Below are 21,126 nucleotides of genomic sequence, written 5' to 3' on the forward strand. Positions count from 1 at the left end.
CTTTTTGAACTACAAATATAGAATATCCGTTTCAAGCTGGCTGAATCCACAGACAGCAGTTAGGAAGTAGTTGTGAAAATGCTAATTAGGCACATTAGACACTAGGTTTTGATGAATGAAATAAAATGTCCAATGAAGAAAAAACAAAAGCAGTGAACCTAAATCTTCGTGTGTAGACACCAAAACTTTCCGTTCAAAAGTTGTTTTCAAATTATTATTCATTATAATATCAAATGAGTATTAATAAACATCTTGGGAGTAATGTTATTTAATCAAGATTTTAAAAAAATTAAGGGACCAGCTAGAAACCAGGAGAATGTGAGTTCTAGTCCTGCCTTAGGTATGAGAGCTGGCTGGGTGATTTGAGCCAGTCATTCACTCTCGGCCAAAATCCACCTCAAAAGGTGATTGTTGTGGAGAAAATAGGAGGATGAAGGACTTCAGGCTTGGGTGACAAGCTGATTAGTCAATTCCTATCATAACCAATGGATCTACACTCAGGAGACCCTCCCTTGTAGGAAAATGCTAGGAAGAAGAAAGGTGTATTTAATCAAGTATGTTTTGTCCTAGTTCCACCTGTTAATTGGGTCAAAGTGTTCTCAAATTCATATTTTTGTTTCTTCACACTGATAGCAGAAAGTGATAATAAAACAATTTGTATAGCTGAATTATATAATTTTATAAAATATTCTATTACTCTTATAAAGACAAGGTAAGAAAATGAAAAAATTTAAATATATAAATATATAACCCTGATATTTATGCCACAAAAAAGATACACAACTCATAAGATTGCAGATAAGATACACAACTTGTGCTCTAGGGCTGATCCAACCAGAACTGAACTGTTTGTCTATTGTTGTTTCTAAGTACTGTATGCAATTTCAAGAAATATTCATGAATCTTCACGTGTAAATATAATTTTTGAACATTTGTTCTCCAAAATGCTAAACATATTTCATCTTAAATATGCATTTGTAAACATATTTTATTTAAAAATATGTCTTGTGAATTGACTGTGAAAGCATAAACTGCAGATAACATTCAGAGAGGCCTGAATTCAGTAAAATGTCAGTATTTATTCTACAAATTTGTCCAAAAAATTTAAATCAGGGTAGTTTTCACTGGAATCGTCACAAGCCCAATTCTTTTTTCACTTTCCTCTTCTACCATCCTGTACTAATGATGCAGTGGTGGGGTTCAAATTTTTTTACTACTGGTTCTGTGGGTGTGGTTTGATGGGCGTGGCTTGGTGGGCGTGGCAGGGGAAGGATACTGTAAAATGTCCAGTCAGAAGTGATATTTGCCGGTTCTCCGAACTACTCAAAATTTCTGCTACCAGTTCTCCAGAACTGGTAGAACCTGCTGTATACCACCTCTGTAGTAATGGGTTATTTCAATCATTCTTTTTTTCTTTCCTTAGCACTCTCAGAATGAAGAAGAGGAGAAAGGTTTTATAAATCAGCACATATTACTTTTTACATGAAACGAACAAGTCATGACAGACAACTGAGGTAAGTTGGGATTTATTTAAAACCTCACCACATGAAGGATAATATTAATAGACCATTCTGTAGTTGAATTAGGACAATGAAGTGAATGGGTTCTTATTCCATATTTATATAATATGTACCTAGGACTATAGAAGAAAATACAACTAAACCTGTATTTCTGTGGTGAATTGAGTGAAATAGTTCCACATATTCAAGGACCATTCTTAGGGCTATATGGGCAAATGGCCTTTTCAGTTCTCTAATGAATGTCTATTAACTGTATTTTAAATATTGTCAATTCCACAGGTTTCTAGCACAAAGCATTATCATATGTCCAGGCATATTTGTGAAAGTTGGAGTGGACTGGTAATATATAATTTTCATAAAGATCCTGAAAAATGGTTTAATTTCTGTTTTCTGTTTTCCATCTGAAAAATTAAAATCTCAATTTTGTTCACCTTATATTCCAAATTTTCCTAGAAAGTATACAACCAGCAAGCCGTTCAGACCCAAACCTTGTTCCAAGGAAAGAAACATGAAACAGAGGTAACAGCAAAACCTTTTAATGATTTTTTATGAATTCTGTTCCTTCACGGTTAAAAGGCTGTTTCAAACTAATTGTCCCTGTTAAGAACGAGCCTTGTCAAGGTTGTGCAAGGCTGCCAACTACACTAGATAAAGTTACTAAAAAATATTTCAAACACAAAAAGTCTCTGAACACCAACCAAGATATTCCGAACGTCCACAAGGCTTGAGTGCAAAAACTCCTTTGCTTCCTGCAAAGAATTCCGTTTTCTCAGCTGGCTTTTATCTCTTAAAGGAGGGGCCATTACCTTGCAGCCTTACTCCTGAGTTGCCTGCGCTGCTGCAACTGCTCTTTCCTTCAAGCAGCCCTGCACACATGCACACTGGGCACAGGATCCTCAGGGACTTCTTCATCACTGCTGCCAGTCTCCACAATCTCTGAAGGCAGCATTCCACTCCCTGATGGTCCTGGCCCCATCCCTACATCACACGCAAGCCCCTCATCTGAGTCCTCACTCTCCGAGACCTCAGCCATCTGCACCTGCTGCTGGTGAACCACAACACAAGCAAGTGAATGATTCTTGCTCATTGCATTCGTATTTCCAATAAGTATGTTTTCCTTTTGTTTCTCATTAGACACCAACAAAATTATGCAATATAGCAAAAATAATTAACTAGGGCTCTGCAGTGCTATGGATTTTACCCTTTTAAAAAGTGCTCAAATTTCCTAGGTATACAAACCAAGCTTTTGTTTTGTCAATCCTCCCAGGTAAACCAGACAGGAAACATGACTAGATAAACTAATTCTACTTTATTATAAGGCTACATTAACATAATTTTGCAAGTACAAAAATAGAAACTACCCACTGCCATTTTTAATTGCTTTATCTATTAGGCAGATCCTTCCGAAGTTGCTTTCTCTTACTTTTTAGTTATTGGGGACTCCTGCCTCTCTTATCTAATTATTTATAGGCAGTATCTCTTCCCCTCTTTCCCCAAGGTCATCCCCATATTCAATTATATGTTTCTTAGTAGAAATACTCTGAAGAGAGAGTATTTAAATATTTGTATTTCCCTTTATTTTGTAAAAAGTTTTATTATATTTTTCCACATTTCAATAACATCTTTTTATTGAACAGCATGAATCCAGGTTTTCACATTTCCATGCAAACATGACTTTGATTACATTCATCTTTCACATTTAATTTCATATCTTATCATTACTTTCCATATTTTCTATTAATTTTCTCAAATACTTTCCTCAAACTTACTTTCTATATTTTAAATTCATTTCTTAACCTATTTCTTTTAACTTTAAATAATTCTCATATCTTCATATTCATTGTGCTTTATACTTTCATCTGTCAGGTTTGCAATTTTATCGCATATTCTTATTTCATCATTTCAAAAATTCCATCTCAATTCAAACATTTCAAAAAAAATTTCCCCACAATTACCAATTAGAGTGTGCCATTCCTATCCCTTATATATCATTTAATTAGTTCCTCTTTAAATCCCAATAATCATTTAATTTTTTAATTATCAACCTTAATAATTAATAATCTCCTAACAACTACATAACACATATACCTTTTAAATCAGATTCCGCATGGCACTTTCACCTTCAGTTACATCACATCATTTATAATTTCAAAAAGAAAAATTAATCTATTCAATTAATCATAAAATATTAATCTCACTAAAACAATCCTCATAATTCATTTCAACTATACACTTAAATTCATTAAACATAGTTAATAAACCTATCATAATTTCTCTTTTTTCACATTTATTCCATTTATCTCTATATAATAAAAGCAAATACCGTATTTCCCCATGTATAAGCACCCCCTTTGTATAAGCCACCCCCCCAATTTTTGGACTGTGAAGTTTTGAAAAAAATATTTTATTAGAGAAACAAGTTATGAAGAAAGAAAATTTACAAAGAAACAAAATTCGACGTCTAGATCTACAACTTCGGTCATGACGCCGAAAGCGGTGCGGGCAACGCTAGCAATCTACGCATCGAACGAGAGTAGGAACGAAGCATTCAGGCCGATGCCTAGCGTATGCATTTCTATCGCGACTCGCACTCGTAATCGTATCATCACGTACAATTTTTACAAAAAGTATAGCATACTGCTGGAAAACCAGTTTATTCCTACTTTATTATTTTATGCATTTTTCACGTATAAAAAGTGTACCTGCTTTGTATATGCCACCCCCCTACTTTTTGGGCTTGAAAATTTTGGAAAAAAGGGGTGGCTTATACATGGGGAAATACGGTATTCTAATAACAAAATAATATCAGTTCCAATCTTTCCATTTTAAAAATCTATATTTTCCTATTTTCTAGATAATTAGTTCAAATCTATTTATACTGCCCCTCATCCCCTTGCAGAATCCCCTTTCTTAATCCTTATTTAACTATTATCTCTTTGTTTTTTGAATAAACAATTTCTTTTAATTTTTGTTTGATTTCCATATTTCTTTTTTTTTAAAACAAGTTTTATTGATTTTACAAACAAACAAACAAGACAAAACATCATTAAACATTAAAAACATAAAACCTCTTTCCATTGTAGATCCTTACAAGGCAGGTAACATATTGCTTTATATCACATACTTATAATTTATCCCATTTCCATATAAACACGTAAATTCCCTTTACCAAATTCCACATTGTTTCTCTTTAATCATTATTCAATCATATTTCCTTTCTGATTTATCTGCTATCCAGTCATCAACTTTATATTTCCCTCTGGCTTGTTTATAATTATTCTCATCTAGTCTTCTTCCGAGATTTTATTATTTAATTCTTAATTAAACACACACACATAAAACACAGACATAAAAAACATAAAGCTTTCTTCTAGAAAGTAACTTGGCCCCAGATTACCTCTTTTTGTATGGACTCAGTTGTATTCACGCTTTTCTTATATACCATTATCCATCTTATTTACCATTCTATATCTATTATATAACTCCTCTCCACTTTTGCCTCATCTTAATTCTGTTTTATATATTTAATCTTGCTTTTTTTAAAAAAATATTTTTATATCTTTTGTCCATTTCTCCATTTACATCTGTCTCATTTCCAATTTAAGAAAGAATAGTTTCCCTGGAATCACTAATCGGAGTATGATGCCTTTCTATCATTCCCCTAAGTTAAAATTTAAAATAACACCTAAATCCCAATCAGATTCTGCTTAGTACATTCTACTATTTCAAAAACCAATACTACAATAATAAATCCATAACAATCAACACATTAATCCATTAAACTCTATATTCAAACTAATATTTTAAACATTCCCTTTAGTATTTTATTAAAACTTATTATCATTCATTATTAAACCTTTTAAAGTTATACCTTGATATTTTAGCCTTTTATTAGATCTTAAAAAGTTCTGGTTATCTACTTATAATACAAATACCACTATTACAATACTCATGTGTACTTTGCAGAATCCCCTTTTTTAAAAAAAAAACATATATTACCCATTATCCCTGAAAAAATTTCCTTATCTCCATCTTGTCTTATATCTTTGTAACTTTTTCCCCCTTTTCCCTTTCCTTCTTAGCCCGCCTAAACTTTTACCCCCTCCTCTCAAAACCTCTGCCTTCTTAATTTCCCTTTCTGCATTCCTCTTTCCTTTTGCTTTCTAGCATTCTGTTGTTTTTGCATCTTCTTTTTCTCTTTCATAAATATATTTTTATTTCTTAAGTCCTTCCTTTTCGCTCCTCTCTTTCTCCTTTCTTTCTTAGTCACACTGTTTAGTTCATTAAAAATGGCTTCTTCTTCCTTGGTTTCTTCCAGCTGTTGTTTAATTTGCTGACACATAGCAAGCGCCATATCTAGGAAACAAAGGGCTTCTCCCATAACATCTTTGCCTTCTTTCTTTGTTTTTAGATATTGTTTTTTTAGTTCATCAAGAGATAGAGCCATTTTAAAGTTTCTTCTTCTCTTTCTGTATCCTCTTCTTAAACCAATCAGTTATTTCAAGGCTTAAAACAGTTCCCAAAAGTCCCAAAGTCCCACAGTCATCGAACAGTCCAGGCAGAGTAGAAGCTTCTTCTTTTTACAGTTTCTTTTCTAGGGGTGAAGTCAAATTAGGGAAAGAAAATTCTCTTTATCTTCAAGGCATCTCCTCCAGCAAAGTCTTAGAGTAAAAATTTGTTTTCCCAAGCCTCTCCTTCCCACTTATAACAAAGGAGTTTAGGTTTTACCTTCTACCAAAAGGCTGGTTTCCCTTGTCCATTTGTTAATTTCATAGGGGAGGGAGAGTAACTTCCCCTTTTTGTCACTTTTCTTCGCAGCTGAAAACATCAATCGGGAACAATAGCTTCCAAGTCATTACTTTCCCAGGGGTTAAATATATCCTTAAGGTCCCAGTTCGACCAAGAAAAAACTTTCTTTAAAAAAAAAAAAGAAAACTCCTTCTCCCTCCTGCGCATTCTTTATCCAATTGCCGGCTTCTTTATGGTAGCCATAAAAAGACCACCGCTGGAACCGTCTTGAGAAAAGGGGGTTATTGCCGGCTGGGGGGGTTTGCGATGCTCCTCACCCCCGTCCGGATCCCCCCTATCTTCAGCTGCCCCAACAGGGCAGCCTTAGCCTCCAAATCCATCAGGATCAGAGGCACCAAGGTGGCTAGCACAGCAGGAATCGCAGAGAAGGCGAATCCCTGCTGTCAGCAAAGCCGACAACCGGAAGTTGTTTCCATATTTCTTTATTTTCTGGTTCTTTTTCTTATTACTTCTTTTTTCCTTCATTTCCCCCTCCTTTTCTTACTCCAGTTTTTATCCCCTTCCCTGTTTAAAACTTCCTTCTGTGATTCCCTTTTCTGCTGTTTCCTTTTACTTTGTTTGGTTTTCAAAACATTCCCCTTTTTAATTGCTTCCTCAAATCTCCAAGTTTTAATTCCCATTCTTTTCCCCCTTTGGTTTAATATTCATTGCTCCAATTGTTCATTTAAGATGGCCTCTTCTTTGATCAACTCCTCTTCTGGCACTCCTTGTTGTTCTTCATACTCTAAAATTGCCATTTCTAAAAATTGTAAGGGAGAACCAAACAACATGCCTCTTTCACGTAACATTTCTTTCATATTTCTTAGTTCCATTTTTAACTCCAAAAAAAGTTCTGCCTTACTCTGTGGGTCCACAATTGCCCAGTAATTTGATTCAACCAAAATTTATTTCTAACAATCAGCTTTTATTAATTCCTCTTTAAGTTTTTTCCGAATTCATTAAATCGTCCAATATTCATAAGTTTAAGTTTATGCCAAAATCACCAAACAATCCCAAAGTAATTTATTCCTGCTTCTTTCTTTTGTTTTAATGTTCAGTATTTCCACTTTCCAGGGTCTCTATTTTTGTTTTAACAAAGTTTCACTTACTTTGTATCAAATTCAACTTTTAAAAGAGCCAGGCATTTCAAAAATTTTCTTTTACCACTAGATGGCACTCTGTTACATCCAAATTCTGCCCTCCCCCTCCCCCCCCGACACTTTTTCTTCTCTATTTAGGGCTTTTAAAATTAAAAAGTCCAATAAGTCTAAATATCAATTACTGATTTTTGTTTTGACATATTTCAAGTTCAGCTTTAATTATGCATATTTAGTGCCAAAATCATATATTTATCCAATTTAAACAGATATCTTCTTCTGGCTTCCTCCTTTCAAAGTTCAAAGCCACTTTCAACTGTCAAAGATTTTATTTCTTCACTTTCTTTACTCACCGCTGTTATTCTCTCTCTTAAAAATTTCTTAAGATTTTAATTCCAGGGTACTTTATGTTTAAATGTTGCACCTGGTTAGTCCTATTTCATGCTGTCCTCTTCTTCATTGCTCCTGCATAATCTTTGTCCTGGTCAGCTCTTCCTCTTCAGGGTGGCCATAATTGACCACCACTACAGCCATCTTCAGAGAGGAGTGAAATGCCTAGCTAGGGAGGGGAGATGCAGCTCCCCTCGACTCAGCTGGCAGTCTCCCCTTTCTTCACCACCCCTTCAGGGTGGTTCTGGCCCCTGATGCAGATGATCGGGGCCCTCTGACGAGAGAGCATGGATGGAAGCCACAGACAATCATGGTCTCTGGTCCATCAACGAGGAGAATGCTACCAGAAGAGCCCTAAGTATTTGTATTTTCCAAAGATCATATGGCAATTGCATAGGTGCAGTTGTATATTCAGAAGTGCATATCGGATTGTACTAATACGAAGTGTGTGATTCTGTTTACTTAAAAGCAAGTTCCATTCAATACACAGGAATTTTATTCTGGGTAAATCTTAAGAGAATGGATGTTTTGCAAAAAAATAAGAAAAAAGTATATATTTAATTTTTCTACCCTATAATCTCTTTTGAAATGTCTTAGAGAATGGGTGTCAAACTCGCCATGTCACGTTGCCATCATGTGACATTTTGTGATGGTTTTCCCATTTGTGGAGCTGGAGTGGGTGTGGCCTGTGAGTGATGCATCTGGCCCACGGCCTGCCAGTTTGATACCCCTGTTTTAGACAGCGCACCTGTAAGTAGACTTCCTAGTTTTTCTGATTATGTAAGCTGATCTTTTACCTAAAGTGCAGAATAAAAATACAATATAAATGAAGAAAATTATTCCTCTAATATTACAGTACCTCCATAATCACCTTTTATTGTATATAAATTGGAAATCTAAAAATTAAAGCATTTTCTTCCTTTATATTTTCATGTGTTTAAAAGGGGTAAGTTATAATTACTCAGACTAGTACCTAATGTGGGCCAAGCAAGAAGCATGAAAGTGAGAGCAGTGTTGCTTACTTCTTGTCCTCTTTATTTTTGTTTGTCAGCTTTAAGTTAATTTCCATTATTTATTAAATGTAACATCTGACTTCAAAGGTGCACAGGCCAAAAAGAAAACAGGACAAAGTAAGCCCCCAAAGAAATGCTAATAGTAACTAAGTCAGCAAATTCAGGACTGTGAGTCATGTGAAGATGCAGGTGCACAAATCACTCTTGCTTTAGAAGAAGCATAGTGTGCAGTTACATTAAGAAGAAGTAAGGATATATTGCTTCTCTTCCATTTCTGAATAAATAAATTGTCTAGTTGATTTGAGCAACTTCTCAGTATAATAACAAAGTGTAATGTTGGTTAATTTTTCAAGGTCTAGTAGGCATAAAAGTACCTTATAATATGTTTAACATTTCAGAAAGGTGTGTTACATCTATGACAGAATATGCTTGCTGTTTAGATCTTATGGAATACATGCAATATAAATCACTCATGTCCTTATCATCTCCCAGATGGACTACTGAAAGGTGTTTTTTCTGATTTATCATTTTTATTGAGTTACAAAATATTATAAAATACAAAGTAAAAAAAAGTGGGGGAGGGGAGAGAAGTGAGGAAAGATAAGAAAAAGAAAAGAAAAAAAGCATTGACTTCTGACTTTCTCTGTTACAGTATATTTTACTGTATTAACATCAAATCATAACTTTTTGCTTTTTCATAGTAATACGAACAAGCCATTTCTATAAAGATCTATCGGTCTAATCAGTAAAACCCAAAGTCAGAGTTTCATTCTTTTCTACATCAAGCATGAAGTTCAAAAGCAGTCTCCATGTGGATACAAAAGTCCTAATTTTTTTTTCTTTAATCAAAGTAGTCAGTTTTGCCATTTCAGCCAGCTCCATCAACTTCTGAAACCATTAGTCCATAGTAGGAATTGAAGCGTCCTTCCATTTTTGTGCATACAATAGTCTTGCTGCTGTTAACATATATAATAACAAAGTTCCATTTTTTTTTCTCCAATTTTTTCCATTAGGCCTAAAAGGAAAAGCTCTGGTTTCATTTTTATCTCCATTTTCAAAATTTTCTGTATTAAATTATGAATCATACTCCACATTTTTTTTTTTGCTTTATCACTTGTCTTCCATAGATGATAAAAAGTCCCCTCTTTACTTTTACACTTCCAACTACATTTGGCATACCTTTATATATCTTAGATAACTTATCCAGTGTTAAATACCAATGAAACATCATCTTATAGAAATTGTTTTTAAGATTAGAATTTAATGTAAATTTTAAACCCTTTGTCCACCTATTTGCCCATTGTTCAAGAATCACATTATATCCAAAGTTCCTTGCCCACTGAATCATACATTTCACTTGTTCATTTTCCAGATTCAATTTCAATAACATTTTATAGATCTTAGCAATAAAATGTTCATCATTGTCACATAATGAAATTTCCAATTCATTTTTAACAAAGTCAAATCCATGACATTTTTATCCAGTTTAAACCCTTCTTTCAACCCTGTTGATAGGTCATACCTTAGACTGTCTACTGTTGACCTCTTCACCCCATTCCTAGAAGGTCTGTGCAAGGGGTGTGCATAAGCGCACTAACGTGCCTACTGTCTCTGTCCTAATGTTCCTTTTTATCCGTGTCCATTTCATGTATTCATAATCATGTTTATACGTATACATGTTATCTAATAACTGACTAAAATAAATAAATAAATAAAATAAACCAATGGCAAACATGTCCTTCTGATTCAAGTTCTTCTTTCGGCTTTAATATTGGGTCACCCGAGTTAAAAGATAAAAATTTTCTGTATGTCAACCATTCTGGCTTTGCCACCATTTCTTTTCTAAAAAAGGCAATTTTGTAGAGAGCTTTGTTTTATATTTATTCCAAACTCTTATTATGGCATGTCTAACAAAATGGTTATTAAAATCAACATTAACTTTACTTTTATCATGCCATCCAAATCTGAATTTATGGACCTCTAAATTCAAGTGGACTATTGAAATGTGTTTTACATGGGACAACGCTTGAAAAGTATCTGAAGTTGCAACTGGTGCAGAATCCCTACGGTCGTACAATCTTTGTTACTCAAACTGCACTGGTGCTAGTTTGGTTCTGGGTCTAATTCAAGGTATGAATGAATCAATAACTTTAAAGCCCATGCATGGTCCGGCACCAGGATACCTGTGGAATCATCTGATTGCAATTGATTGAACCATCTTACTTGGTCAAGCAGAGAGAGGATGCTTCATATCCTGTCCATGAAGGAGTTTTGGCTGGCAAAATCTTGGAGGAGGACCTTCTTAGTGCTGCCCTGCCCTATGAAGCATCTTACCCTCAGAGGCAAGGAGAATGCCCATCTTTTGGAAGAGTGTTAAGTCTGTATTTCAGACCCCAGTGTTAACACGGAGGTCTAAAAGTATGATGCAGCCCTGGAGATGGCTGGTGGCCTGAGGACACCCAACACCCACCCACCCTGCCGCCAGGGGTGGGCTTCAAAATGTTTAGCAAAGGATGCTCTGCCCAGTTGCTGGGTGGGCATGGCCATGATGGGTGTGGCCTAGTCGGCCTCCAACACCATAGCAGGGGGGAGTTTTTGCCCTCCCCAGGCTCCGGAGGCTTTTCTCAAGCCTCTGGGAGGGCGAAAATGCCCCCCAGAGTCCGGAGGCTCTATGGAAGCCAGAAATGAGCCCATTTCCAACCTTCCCGAACTTCTGGGAGGCCCGTTTTTGGCCCTCCCTGAGCCTCCACGCATGCTCTGCACTTACCTGCATCTAAAATGGGCCACGTGGGGACTCCTGGGAGGGGCAGGGTGGATGGGGCCAGCCAGGAGTGGTGAAGAGAAAGACCAGGGGAGACATGATAGCAGTATTCCAATATTTGAGGGGCTGCCACAGAGAGGAAGGGGCCAAGCTATTTTCTAAAGCAGGGGTTGCCAACCTTTTGGACCTCAGGGACCACCAAACTCATAATTTTAAATCCCAGAGACCACTAACCGGTTCTGTGGGCATGGCCTAATTTGTGGGTGTGGCTTGGTGGTCATGTGACTGGCTGGGCATGGCTTGTATGTAAATGTTATAACTATTTATATACATATTGAATTTTTTTATAAAAAAAGAACAACTTTTACCCAAAATCAGGCAAAGCAGGCAGGCAGATTGAGTTGCTCACAGAATCACAGATTCATTCAGAAACTATCTATCTGCCATTGGCTAGCTCAATCTGTCACATAAAATTTACTAGCAAGCAAACTCACAAAATTAACTCACAACACACTTTTTTTTATTAAAAAAAGAGCAACTTTTACCCAAAATCAGGCAAAGCAGGCAGGCAGATTGAGTTGCTCACAGAATCATTCAGTGATCTATCTATCTGCCATCGGCTAGCTCTGTCTCTTAAATTTGCTTGCCATGAGTCTGCATGAATCATAGAACCTTCAGTCCTCAGGGAGGTTCAGCTGTGCTTAAAAGCAGAGCCGAAGATCGAAAGACTAGCTAGAAAGCAAGAAATCCCACCATTTCCTGCTTCCTAGCTAATTTAAATCTCCTGGCACAGCAGAACAGCTGATGGTCAGAAAAAGGAAAAATAGAAATTTAGCAAGCAAGTTTGCCTGGTAAGGAGTGAGTGGGCGGGGAGGGTTCCCATGGGCCATGTGGGCTGGTCAGCCTTGTGTTTCTGCACAACCTGGATTAATTGCTTTGGGGGTTGCTCTGCGGGGTAAGATTTCTCACCAAAATTTTCTTGCGGCCCACTGGTTGGCGACCACTATTCTAAAGCACCCGAAGGCCAGACAAGGAATAATGGATGGAAACTGAACAAGGAGAGATTTAACCTGGAACTAAGGAGAAACCTTCTGACAGTGAGAACAATCAACCAATGGAACAGCTTTCCCTCGGAAGTTGTGGGATAACTTGAAACTTTCAAGAAGAGATTGGACTCCCATCTGTCAGAAATGCTGTAGGATCTCCTGCTTGGGCAATGGGTTGGACTAGATGACCTACAAGGTCCCTTCCAACTCTGATTATCTGTTATCTGTGGGATTTGGGGGTTCTTTGAACTGCACAGAATCTAAGCTGGGGGCTCTCCTGAACCCTTGCGAACCCCTAGCAGCTCCCCCTGCCCCCACCTTCCTAACCTTGTTAATTTTTTTAACTTGATTTTTATCTTTACCTGTAAGTTCTAAACTGTTTTTAATTGTTTTGAATTTATGCTTTCCTTCATGTATTTATATGGTTTCATTATGTTGTAAACCACCCAGAGTCATTTGGATGAGATGAGTGACGTAGAAATTCATTAAATATAAATAAAAGAATCCCACTCAGCTGTAAATTATGAAACATATTAGGATTTTGCAAACATAATTCTTATTTTGTGTATTTATTAGTGTTTTCCATATAGAATTTGGATAACATTGTCTGCATTAATGATTCAACAAAGAAGACTTTATAAATGAGAACTGAAAAAGACATAATCCCTGTATAATAAACCTGTATAATATAATGAACAATGCAAAGAAGATCTTGGAAATTACATGCATAATCAAAAGTCTATATATACCTACAAACATTTACAAGCACATAAATAACTAATATCTTTATGCCCCAAGAACACTGTTATAGGTCTAATATATTGGTTTACAAGAAAACATGACTGAGGATATTGCCGCCTAAGAGTGAAAAAAGCAGGGAAATATTTCTTATTTTTTTATGAAGACAATATGTTTGAATTGCCACATTAACTTTTCTAGTTTAAAAAGAAAACAAGATAAATATCTCAATGTACATAAATATCAGACATACCATATTTTCCCGGGTATAAGATGATACTTTTTCTTTAAAATATTTACCTAAAAATGGAGGGGTGTCTTATACACAGGGAGCCGAGAACTGCGGCTGCAAAACTGCCAATACCATATCTCTGCAAACTAGCCTCACGAGCAAAACTTCAGATTGCAGAGACAAGCTAACAGGTTTCCTCCAATCATGAGTTTTATGTAACTGATGTCGGCTGATGCTATAGAGAGCATATAGCCCGTGCCCAGATGTAAAAGGGAGCAGTAATGTCAGAGCAGTGGTGAGCCGTGGTGAGATTCAAATAATTTAACAACCAGTTTGCCCAGGGTCAGGTTGGCCATCGGAGGCCTGGTCAATCCCCATCCTCCCGCTCTACTACACATGTGGGGTGAGCCTCTTGTGATAGCCAACCTGACCCTAGCCGAACCGGTTGTTAAATTACCACCTCCTCCCATCAAAGTGGATCCTGGGCGCTGCGCTGCAATGGGAGAAATGGGAAATGGAATGGCTGGCATGAGGGAAGGAAGAGGGAAAGAAGAAAGGGGGAGAAGAAAGAGGGAAAACGGCCTCCTTCTTTCCCTGCGCCGGCTGTTCCGTTTCTTCAGGGCAGTGCAGTGCTGCACCATGGAGCTTTCCCTACCCATCATCGCCCAGATTCCTTCGCTTCTCCCAAACATTTCTTTGCTTACCTGATTTCCAGCTCTGTCCTGTTTCTCACCGTCATGTCAGGAAAACAAGTTAAAATATTGATTTCTGAATTTTAGTTAGGAAAAGTCCTATATACAGGGGCGTCTTATAGACAGAAAAATACAGTATGTAAATTGTGAAAGTCTGCTGAATTGTTACTAAAACTTTTGATTTCAAGCTCTTTAATGGAACTTAACTAACTGGGAGCAAAGAAGCATCTCGCTGACCATGCAGTTGAAAGCCAAATCATTGGACAAGAGACTTTGAGTCTGAAAGGGTTGGTTAAACCAAGATTCAATTTGTTTAATTTTATGCCTGATATAGTTTTAGTTTTTTTAAACAAAGTACATTGAAAAAAATCAAAACCTTGCCAATTTGATCCCAATTTGTATAATGGCAGACTTTATAAATTTCAATGAAAAATTAATTATCCTTTATAAACACTCTTCCAAAGAATAAAAATATATTTCTTCTGCGGCATGCACAGTACCCTTGTGGCAACTTAAAGACCAAAATGTTTATTATAGCACGAACCGGAGTACATTACAGTTCATTACATACACTAGGTTTTAACATTCAAATAGTCACAAAACACTTAGCATATAACTTAAACATTAAGAGGCATCTTGTGACCCAGTTATTATTCCTGGTGAAGACCAACAATGCTTTAGAGCAGGAGTGTCTAACTTTGGAACCGTTTAAGACTTGTGGACTTCAAGTCCCAGAATTCTGCAGGCAGCATAGCCATAGCACAGCTGGCTGGGGAATCCTGGGACTTGAAGTCCATACATCTTTTAAATTTGCCAAGGTTGGACACCCCTGCTTTATAATCACACCTTGACCTTACAGCCACAGGCCAAAGAAAGCATTAGAAATTTCGGATTTGGAAATCGGTGTTCAAGGAGAGAAATGCTAGCATAAGGATCTCTTCCCTTCCTGTACATAGAAATGATCCTGAAGCCTTAATATTGTTATACTGTATTGCCTGAAGAGATCTATCACCTCTCCCAGGGGTTTCAGATTAGACTGAAGGCTGGGCGCTCACTATTGAAGAAGACATCCTTAAACGGATAGATCTCTTTGGCGTCCTTCAGAAAGCTAAAAACGGGTTTTCCTAAGGTTCCAAATTGGTAGCGAGGAGAAGTATCTTCGCTCTCCCTCCCTCAGCATTTCTCCACCATAAACCGTTTCCTTCGGGCTACCTTCGTCTCGGAGCAGGGGAGAAAACGCGCGCGTGCGCACCACCCACCCGTCAGGTCAGCAATAGTTCGCCTGTTTCTTCCAGGCAAAGCCTGGCAGACATCAGAGGGAAGAATTTAAAAAGCTGGCTTAAGTGGCTTCCGAGCGACGGCGTTTAGCAGTCTACCTCAGCCGCTTATTCAGCCGGGGAGAGGTGGTGGGGCGGAGAAAAGACGGAGAGGCTGAGTTGGGGATGTTGTGTGTATATGTGTGTGTTTTTTTGGGAGTGGGGGGGGGGGAAGGCGGCGATCTGCTATTGACGCGCTCAGCTGCATCTTGTTGAAAGCTTCCTGCGGTTTGGCAGAGTGAAATCTTTATTTAAAAGGCACCAAGTAGCGCCGGGGGAGCAGGAGATGGAAGAGGAAAAGCGCGGGGAGGTGGGTGGGCTGGTTCCGCTTCCCTGGACCCGGCCGCGGAGTGCAAGGCGCCGAAAAGGCAAAGGAGCGCCTGCTTGGCGAGAGCAGACCTTCTTCCTGATCCCTGGCTACTGTTCTTCTCTCCCCACGCACACCTTTTTTTCTTTCCCCCGTGGAGGCAGCTCTTCGACGAGAGGTCGAGAATCCCTTGTACTTACACTTGGAAGCGATAGTGTGTGTGTTTGGGTGTGTGTGTGCACGACGAGGACGGCAGAAAAAGGAAGGGGAAGCCGTGAGGCACCATTTTTAAGCAAGGCAGCTCTGAACCGGTGGCTTCTGTGCCTAGAATAAGGCTCTTATTCGTTAAACATGGTGAATTCCTACACACACACACACACACACCCTCCCCCAAACGTGAGGGGAAACGCAGAGTAAAGGAGAAACGCTGGCGGGCTTTGGTTGGAGGCTTAAACGTTATCCGGAATTTATTTTTATTTTATTTTGTCAGGCGATTATAAGATAACAGTATTAGTATAAACATAGTTATGAATACATGAAATGGATACATATCAGGAAAAAAAAAAACAATAGGACAGGGACGGGGTAGGCACGTTGGTGCGCTTAAGCACGCCCCCTATTCGAGGTCTCTCTCCCTCACAAACACATACACGAAGAAGGGAATGGGGAGGGGATGAGAACCTGGCAGAGATTAGAAGCAATCTCTCTCTTTTTTTTCCCTGTCCCTTTCACAATTTGAGTGGCGCGCGCGCCGTGAAATCCACACTCCTCGAGGAAGGCGGTAGTGGGCGGGTTAGGAAGAAAGTTCATGAAGATCGTGGTGTGGGTTTTTGCATCAGAAACTCCCCGTCCAAATTCAGGGTCCTGTGAGCAGCATATAAATATACACACACACACACATATATATACACACACACTAGGTATAGGTATACTATATATATATATATATATAGTATATATCCCATATATACTAGGTATAGGTATACTAGGTATACCTATATATATATAAAAAACAAAACAGGAGTGGTGGTCCAGCTGGACCTGACAGGAGCGAACTAAAAGTGGCGCCTGAGGCGACACAAAGAAGACAATCCGCCTTGTGGACAGGGCGGCTGAGGGCTCCTCCGGTCTTCTTTCAAGCCATCTCCACCCTTAAACGCTCCTTTCCATCCGTTTTCTTAAGAGTTGAAGCGCCACCAGAAAGGTCCCCTTGTATTCCCGAACTGGCTCCCGCCTCCCTCTTTCTCGCTCGGTACGCTCTTCTCGCTCACATTTTATACGCCGTCTCCCCCACCACCATCACACACACATTCCCTCCCTCCCTTCCCTTCCCTTTCCCCTGCGGGTTTTGGCCAGGCAAGGCAAAGCAAAGCGCCCGCGCGCAAAAAAAGAAAAAGAGCGGCTTGGAACAAAAAAAGAGCCAGCCATCAAGTGGCTCGTTAAGGAAATGCAGGTGAGTGTGAAGAGCTCCGTCTCCAGCAAGCTCCTGCTGTCGGCGCTCGGTGCCGGTGGGGACGAGCCCGAGAGAGCAACACGGAGACTAGTGTTTGCGCTGGCAGGAGGAAGACTTTTTTTTTTTCCTCTCCTTTGCTGCCACCGCCTCGCTTCCCACTCGCCTCGCCAGCGGGAGTGGCGTGCGTGTTCGTGGAGGTTCGCTTTGATAGCGCCGCCGATCCCTCGCTCTCCCTCGGATCCCCAGCGATCGCTCTTTAGTTATTATTCCGTTGCTAAACCGAGGAGTCCGACTGCTACAACCTTCCACAACCCGCCTAGTTCTTTTATTCCTCTTCGCTTTTTTTCCCTTTCTTTTTATTTTTATTTTAAATTGTGTTAATCTTCTATCTTCCTCGCTGCACACTTTCCTCTCTGGCAGCTTCAGCGTCAGAGAGTTGCAGGTACCGTCTTCAGCCCTATTGAGCCGCGATTGGGCATGGCGCGCGAGACCCACTGAGTTATTTATTATTAGCGGGTGGGGAGGCAAAGAGATAAAGCTCCCACCCATCTTTCAATTTGAAGAGGACCGAGGAGAAAAAGAAGAGGAGGAGGAGGAGGAGAGAGAGAGAGAGCACTTTTAAACATCGCCGACCTGGCCGCCTTCTTTCACCCCCTCCCACCCAGTCTGCAACCTTCCTTCGGCACCAAAACAAACCTGCTGGATCTGTGACATGTGGTTGTCTTTCTTTGCAGTTCATTCGTGGCCTTTTATGGAATAGGAGGACTGTTCTTGATCGTGACCGGCAGGAGCGGAAAGCGAAGACTCCTTAAGATTCCCAGAGAGGTCCGAGCTGGCTGCATTTAGTAAGTCGATTTTGGCTCTGCGAGGCTGTTATTGAATCCGAAGAGTCTGCTTCTTTCTGTCCGTCCCATAAGCTGCAAAATCCATTCCTCTTATAATTTTAACAGACGTGGGAAAAAGACAAGGGCTACCTTTAACCGTGTTTAACCTAAAAAGCTCTGTTTGGGGGTATATGAGAGAGGCAGGGAGGGAGGGAGGGAAAGAGAGAGATACGTGTATGTATGTGTGCTCTGTGGTGCATTAGTTTCTTTTAATTTTTTTTAAATATTTTGGGCGTTTTAGAGTAGAAGAGTTGAGGAGAGTACTGTTTCTGTTGTGGAAGTCTGTTAAGAGTTGGGATATATTGGAGAATGATTCTCCTTTGCTACACAAAACTGTTCTTCAGTAGACACCTAGAGGATTTAAAATGGAAAGGTAGCTCTAGCTGTCATTTCAGCCTGCCAGAATAATATACAGTAGTAATATTAGTGTGGATTTCCTGCTTGGTTTAGGTGCTTTAATTTCAGCCCTATTCTCTAATCTTCTCTGAAAGGATACTGCCTATTTGCTGTCATTGTTTTCTCTATCTAAACAATATATTTATGACACAGTGCATGCACAAGATACAAGTAAGTTTCTTACAGAATGGATGCACGCATGGTTCTGTATGTACATATGGGTATGTATGTATATATATGAGTGCACATATAGAGAAAGAGGAAGACAGAGAGCACACTCTGTGGGAGATTTGAATTGGGATTAGGCCATGAATATTATGAACTACTTATTGAAATAATGTAAAGTCAAAAGATGCAACATTTAAAAACCTAATCAGGATCTGAACATACAAAAAAGTTATAAGGGCATTATTATTCTTTGGACAACAATGCTGTTACTAATACTTGTTTATTTCTTATCATCAGAGATTGAAGTAAATTATGAAAATAGTCAATCCAAATAAATGAGTAAATAACCACTCCAAAAACAAACAAACCAAACAAATAAACACAAAACAAACCCAAACCCACCACACTGCGTTTCAAATTGTAATAAAACCTTTACTGGTAGATACAATCAGTATGTTTTGAATGTATTGATTGAATCAATAACGTCTCAGTGTTATTTCTTATTGCCAAATGGATTTTGATTTTAATATTCTCTCATTATTCTCTTGGGTATACGTTTGATATACTGTATACTGGAGCTTTCAAGAGTATATAAGTCACAAATTCAACTCTGTTTTCATCTATAAGTTAGAACTGAAATTCAGATGAAAACTGATGCAACATAAGCAATTATACGGTGTGATTAATAATCTCATAGCTTCATTGTTCAAAGTTACTCAGATTTCATTTTTTGTCATGTTGGAACCTTTATTTAAAAGTGTGTTATTCCTAAACTGCCAAGGGTGGCTGGGTAATATCATATTATGGATGCTTTTTCTCAGTTCATGTCAATTGCTATATTGAAATATGGAAATATTTCTTGCAAGATCAGCTATTTTACTAGCATTTCTAATCAGATTTATTTATACTGTGCTTACTCCCATTAAAATTGGCTTAACATATTAATATTAGAAACCTTAGTTGGGATAATGGCTTCTGGCTCCCATAAATATAATGTTGGGATGGGTTGCAAGTTCTAAGAAGGAGGAATCAATTTTGACATTCGTGGCTGAACAGGCTTAAACTACTTGTGATTGTTATTTAACAGTGTTCAAAATGTAATAGATCAGTGCCTTAAATATAATGAAGGCAGAGGAAACAGCCATTATGAGGGCCCAGACATGGAGAACCCCAGTGGGGTCTCCCTTAACCCAGGTCTTCAAGAAGCCTTGGGGAACAGGATAGGGCTACTTTTTGTTTGAGTTTCAAACATCTGGATGATCAGAATAGCAAAAAGACACATGTCTTTGCTACATCTGTGGATCACCTGGATTTTTGCAGCACAGACATTGGGTCCCAGAAAAAGATGTACTGGAAGAGTGGGGAGGGAGGAAGGAAGGAAGGGCCACTACTCAGTTGCTGCTACCATGTTCCTTCTCTATTGTTACTGATGAGTCAGCCATTGACTCAGCATAAACATGTGCTGAAAACAAAGCTCTTGTAGGCCTTGGGGGTGTGCCCTGGTGATTGCTGCTTCCTATTCTTTTCCTTTTCTTACTTTCATCCTCCATCCTGCTTGTTAATGAATGAAGGGAAACACTATATGCAAAGAGATACATAAATCCAGCTCTTTGATACCATTTTATCCATCTTTCTGCATACCTTCTTGATCTGTCTTGCCTTCAATTGTCACAGCCCAGCTTGACGGGTTTCTTAGACTCTTCTGGTCTCTCAGTATTGGAAAGCTTCATTTGGGAGGTTTGCTTTGGGGTCTACAGAGCAGAGCTCTATTTATATCCAGTAGCAGAATTATTGTCCTCAATGAAAGTAACTTTCCAGAAGATTTTCATAGATTAGATGAAAATATCAGGTTTCCAAAAATTCCCAGTAAAAATGTTTGGGCAATTTGCATAATATTGAGCAAGGCAATTTCATTTGTTTAAGTGTCAACATTGGTGGATAGGTAAGGATATATTATGAGTCATCTGAAATTTTCTATGCTAACTTTTTGGTTTACTCTGTAATGGGAATAGTGAACTCTGTTTCTGAAAATGATTTTGATGCTCTGGAAAAGACTTGATATAATTTCCCTAGAATGTTACTTCAATCATGTTTAAGGCCCTCTTTTGATAATTATGTAAAATGTATGAAACTAGTGAATAATAAAATGCATTGTGGGATAGTGAAAAAGGAATAGATTTGCAGTCAGGAAAAACTTTTCTCTTTTGTGCTAGGGAAGTACTTACCTTTTTGGAGTGGATAAAGTTGCTGGTGTCAGCAGAAATGCATTTCATTATGCAATTGTTCTTGTTATTCAGATCAGATAATGGCCTGATGAAATACATA

General features: G+C 38.5%; 1 protein-coding gene across 1 annotated transcript in view; it reads left to right on the top strand.

Moving 5' to 3' along the window:
• Window positions 1-17,391: 17,391 nt before the first annotated feature.
• Window positions 17,392-21,126, top strand: part of PTPRD (protein tyrosine phosphatase receptor type D) — a 1,248,962-nt gene continuing 1,245,227 nt past the window's right edge. The window contains exons 1-2 of the mRNA XM_087926655.1: window positions 17,392-17,795; window positions 18,088-18,198. The gene's annotated coding sequence lies outside the window, so the exon portion shown is untranslated. The remainder of the gene's footprint in view (window positions 17,796-18,087; window positions 18,199-21,126) is intronic.

This window comes from Pseudonaja textilis, chromosome 2 (assembly GCF_049901715.1).
Source record: "Pseudonaja textilis isolate UNSWEBS1 chromosome 2, rPseTex1.2, whole genome shotgun sequence".
NCBI lineage: Eukaryota > Metazoa > Chordata > Lepidosauria > Squamata > Elapidae > Pseudonaja > Pseudonaja textilis.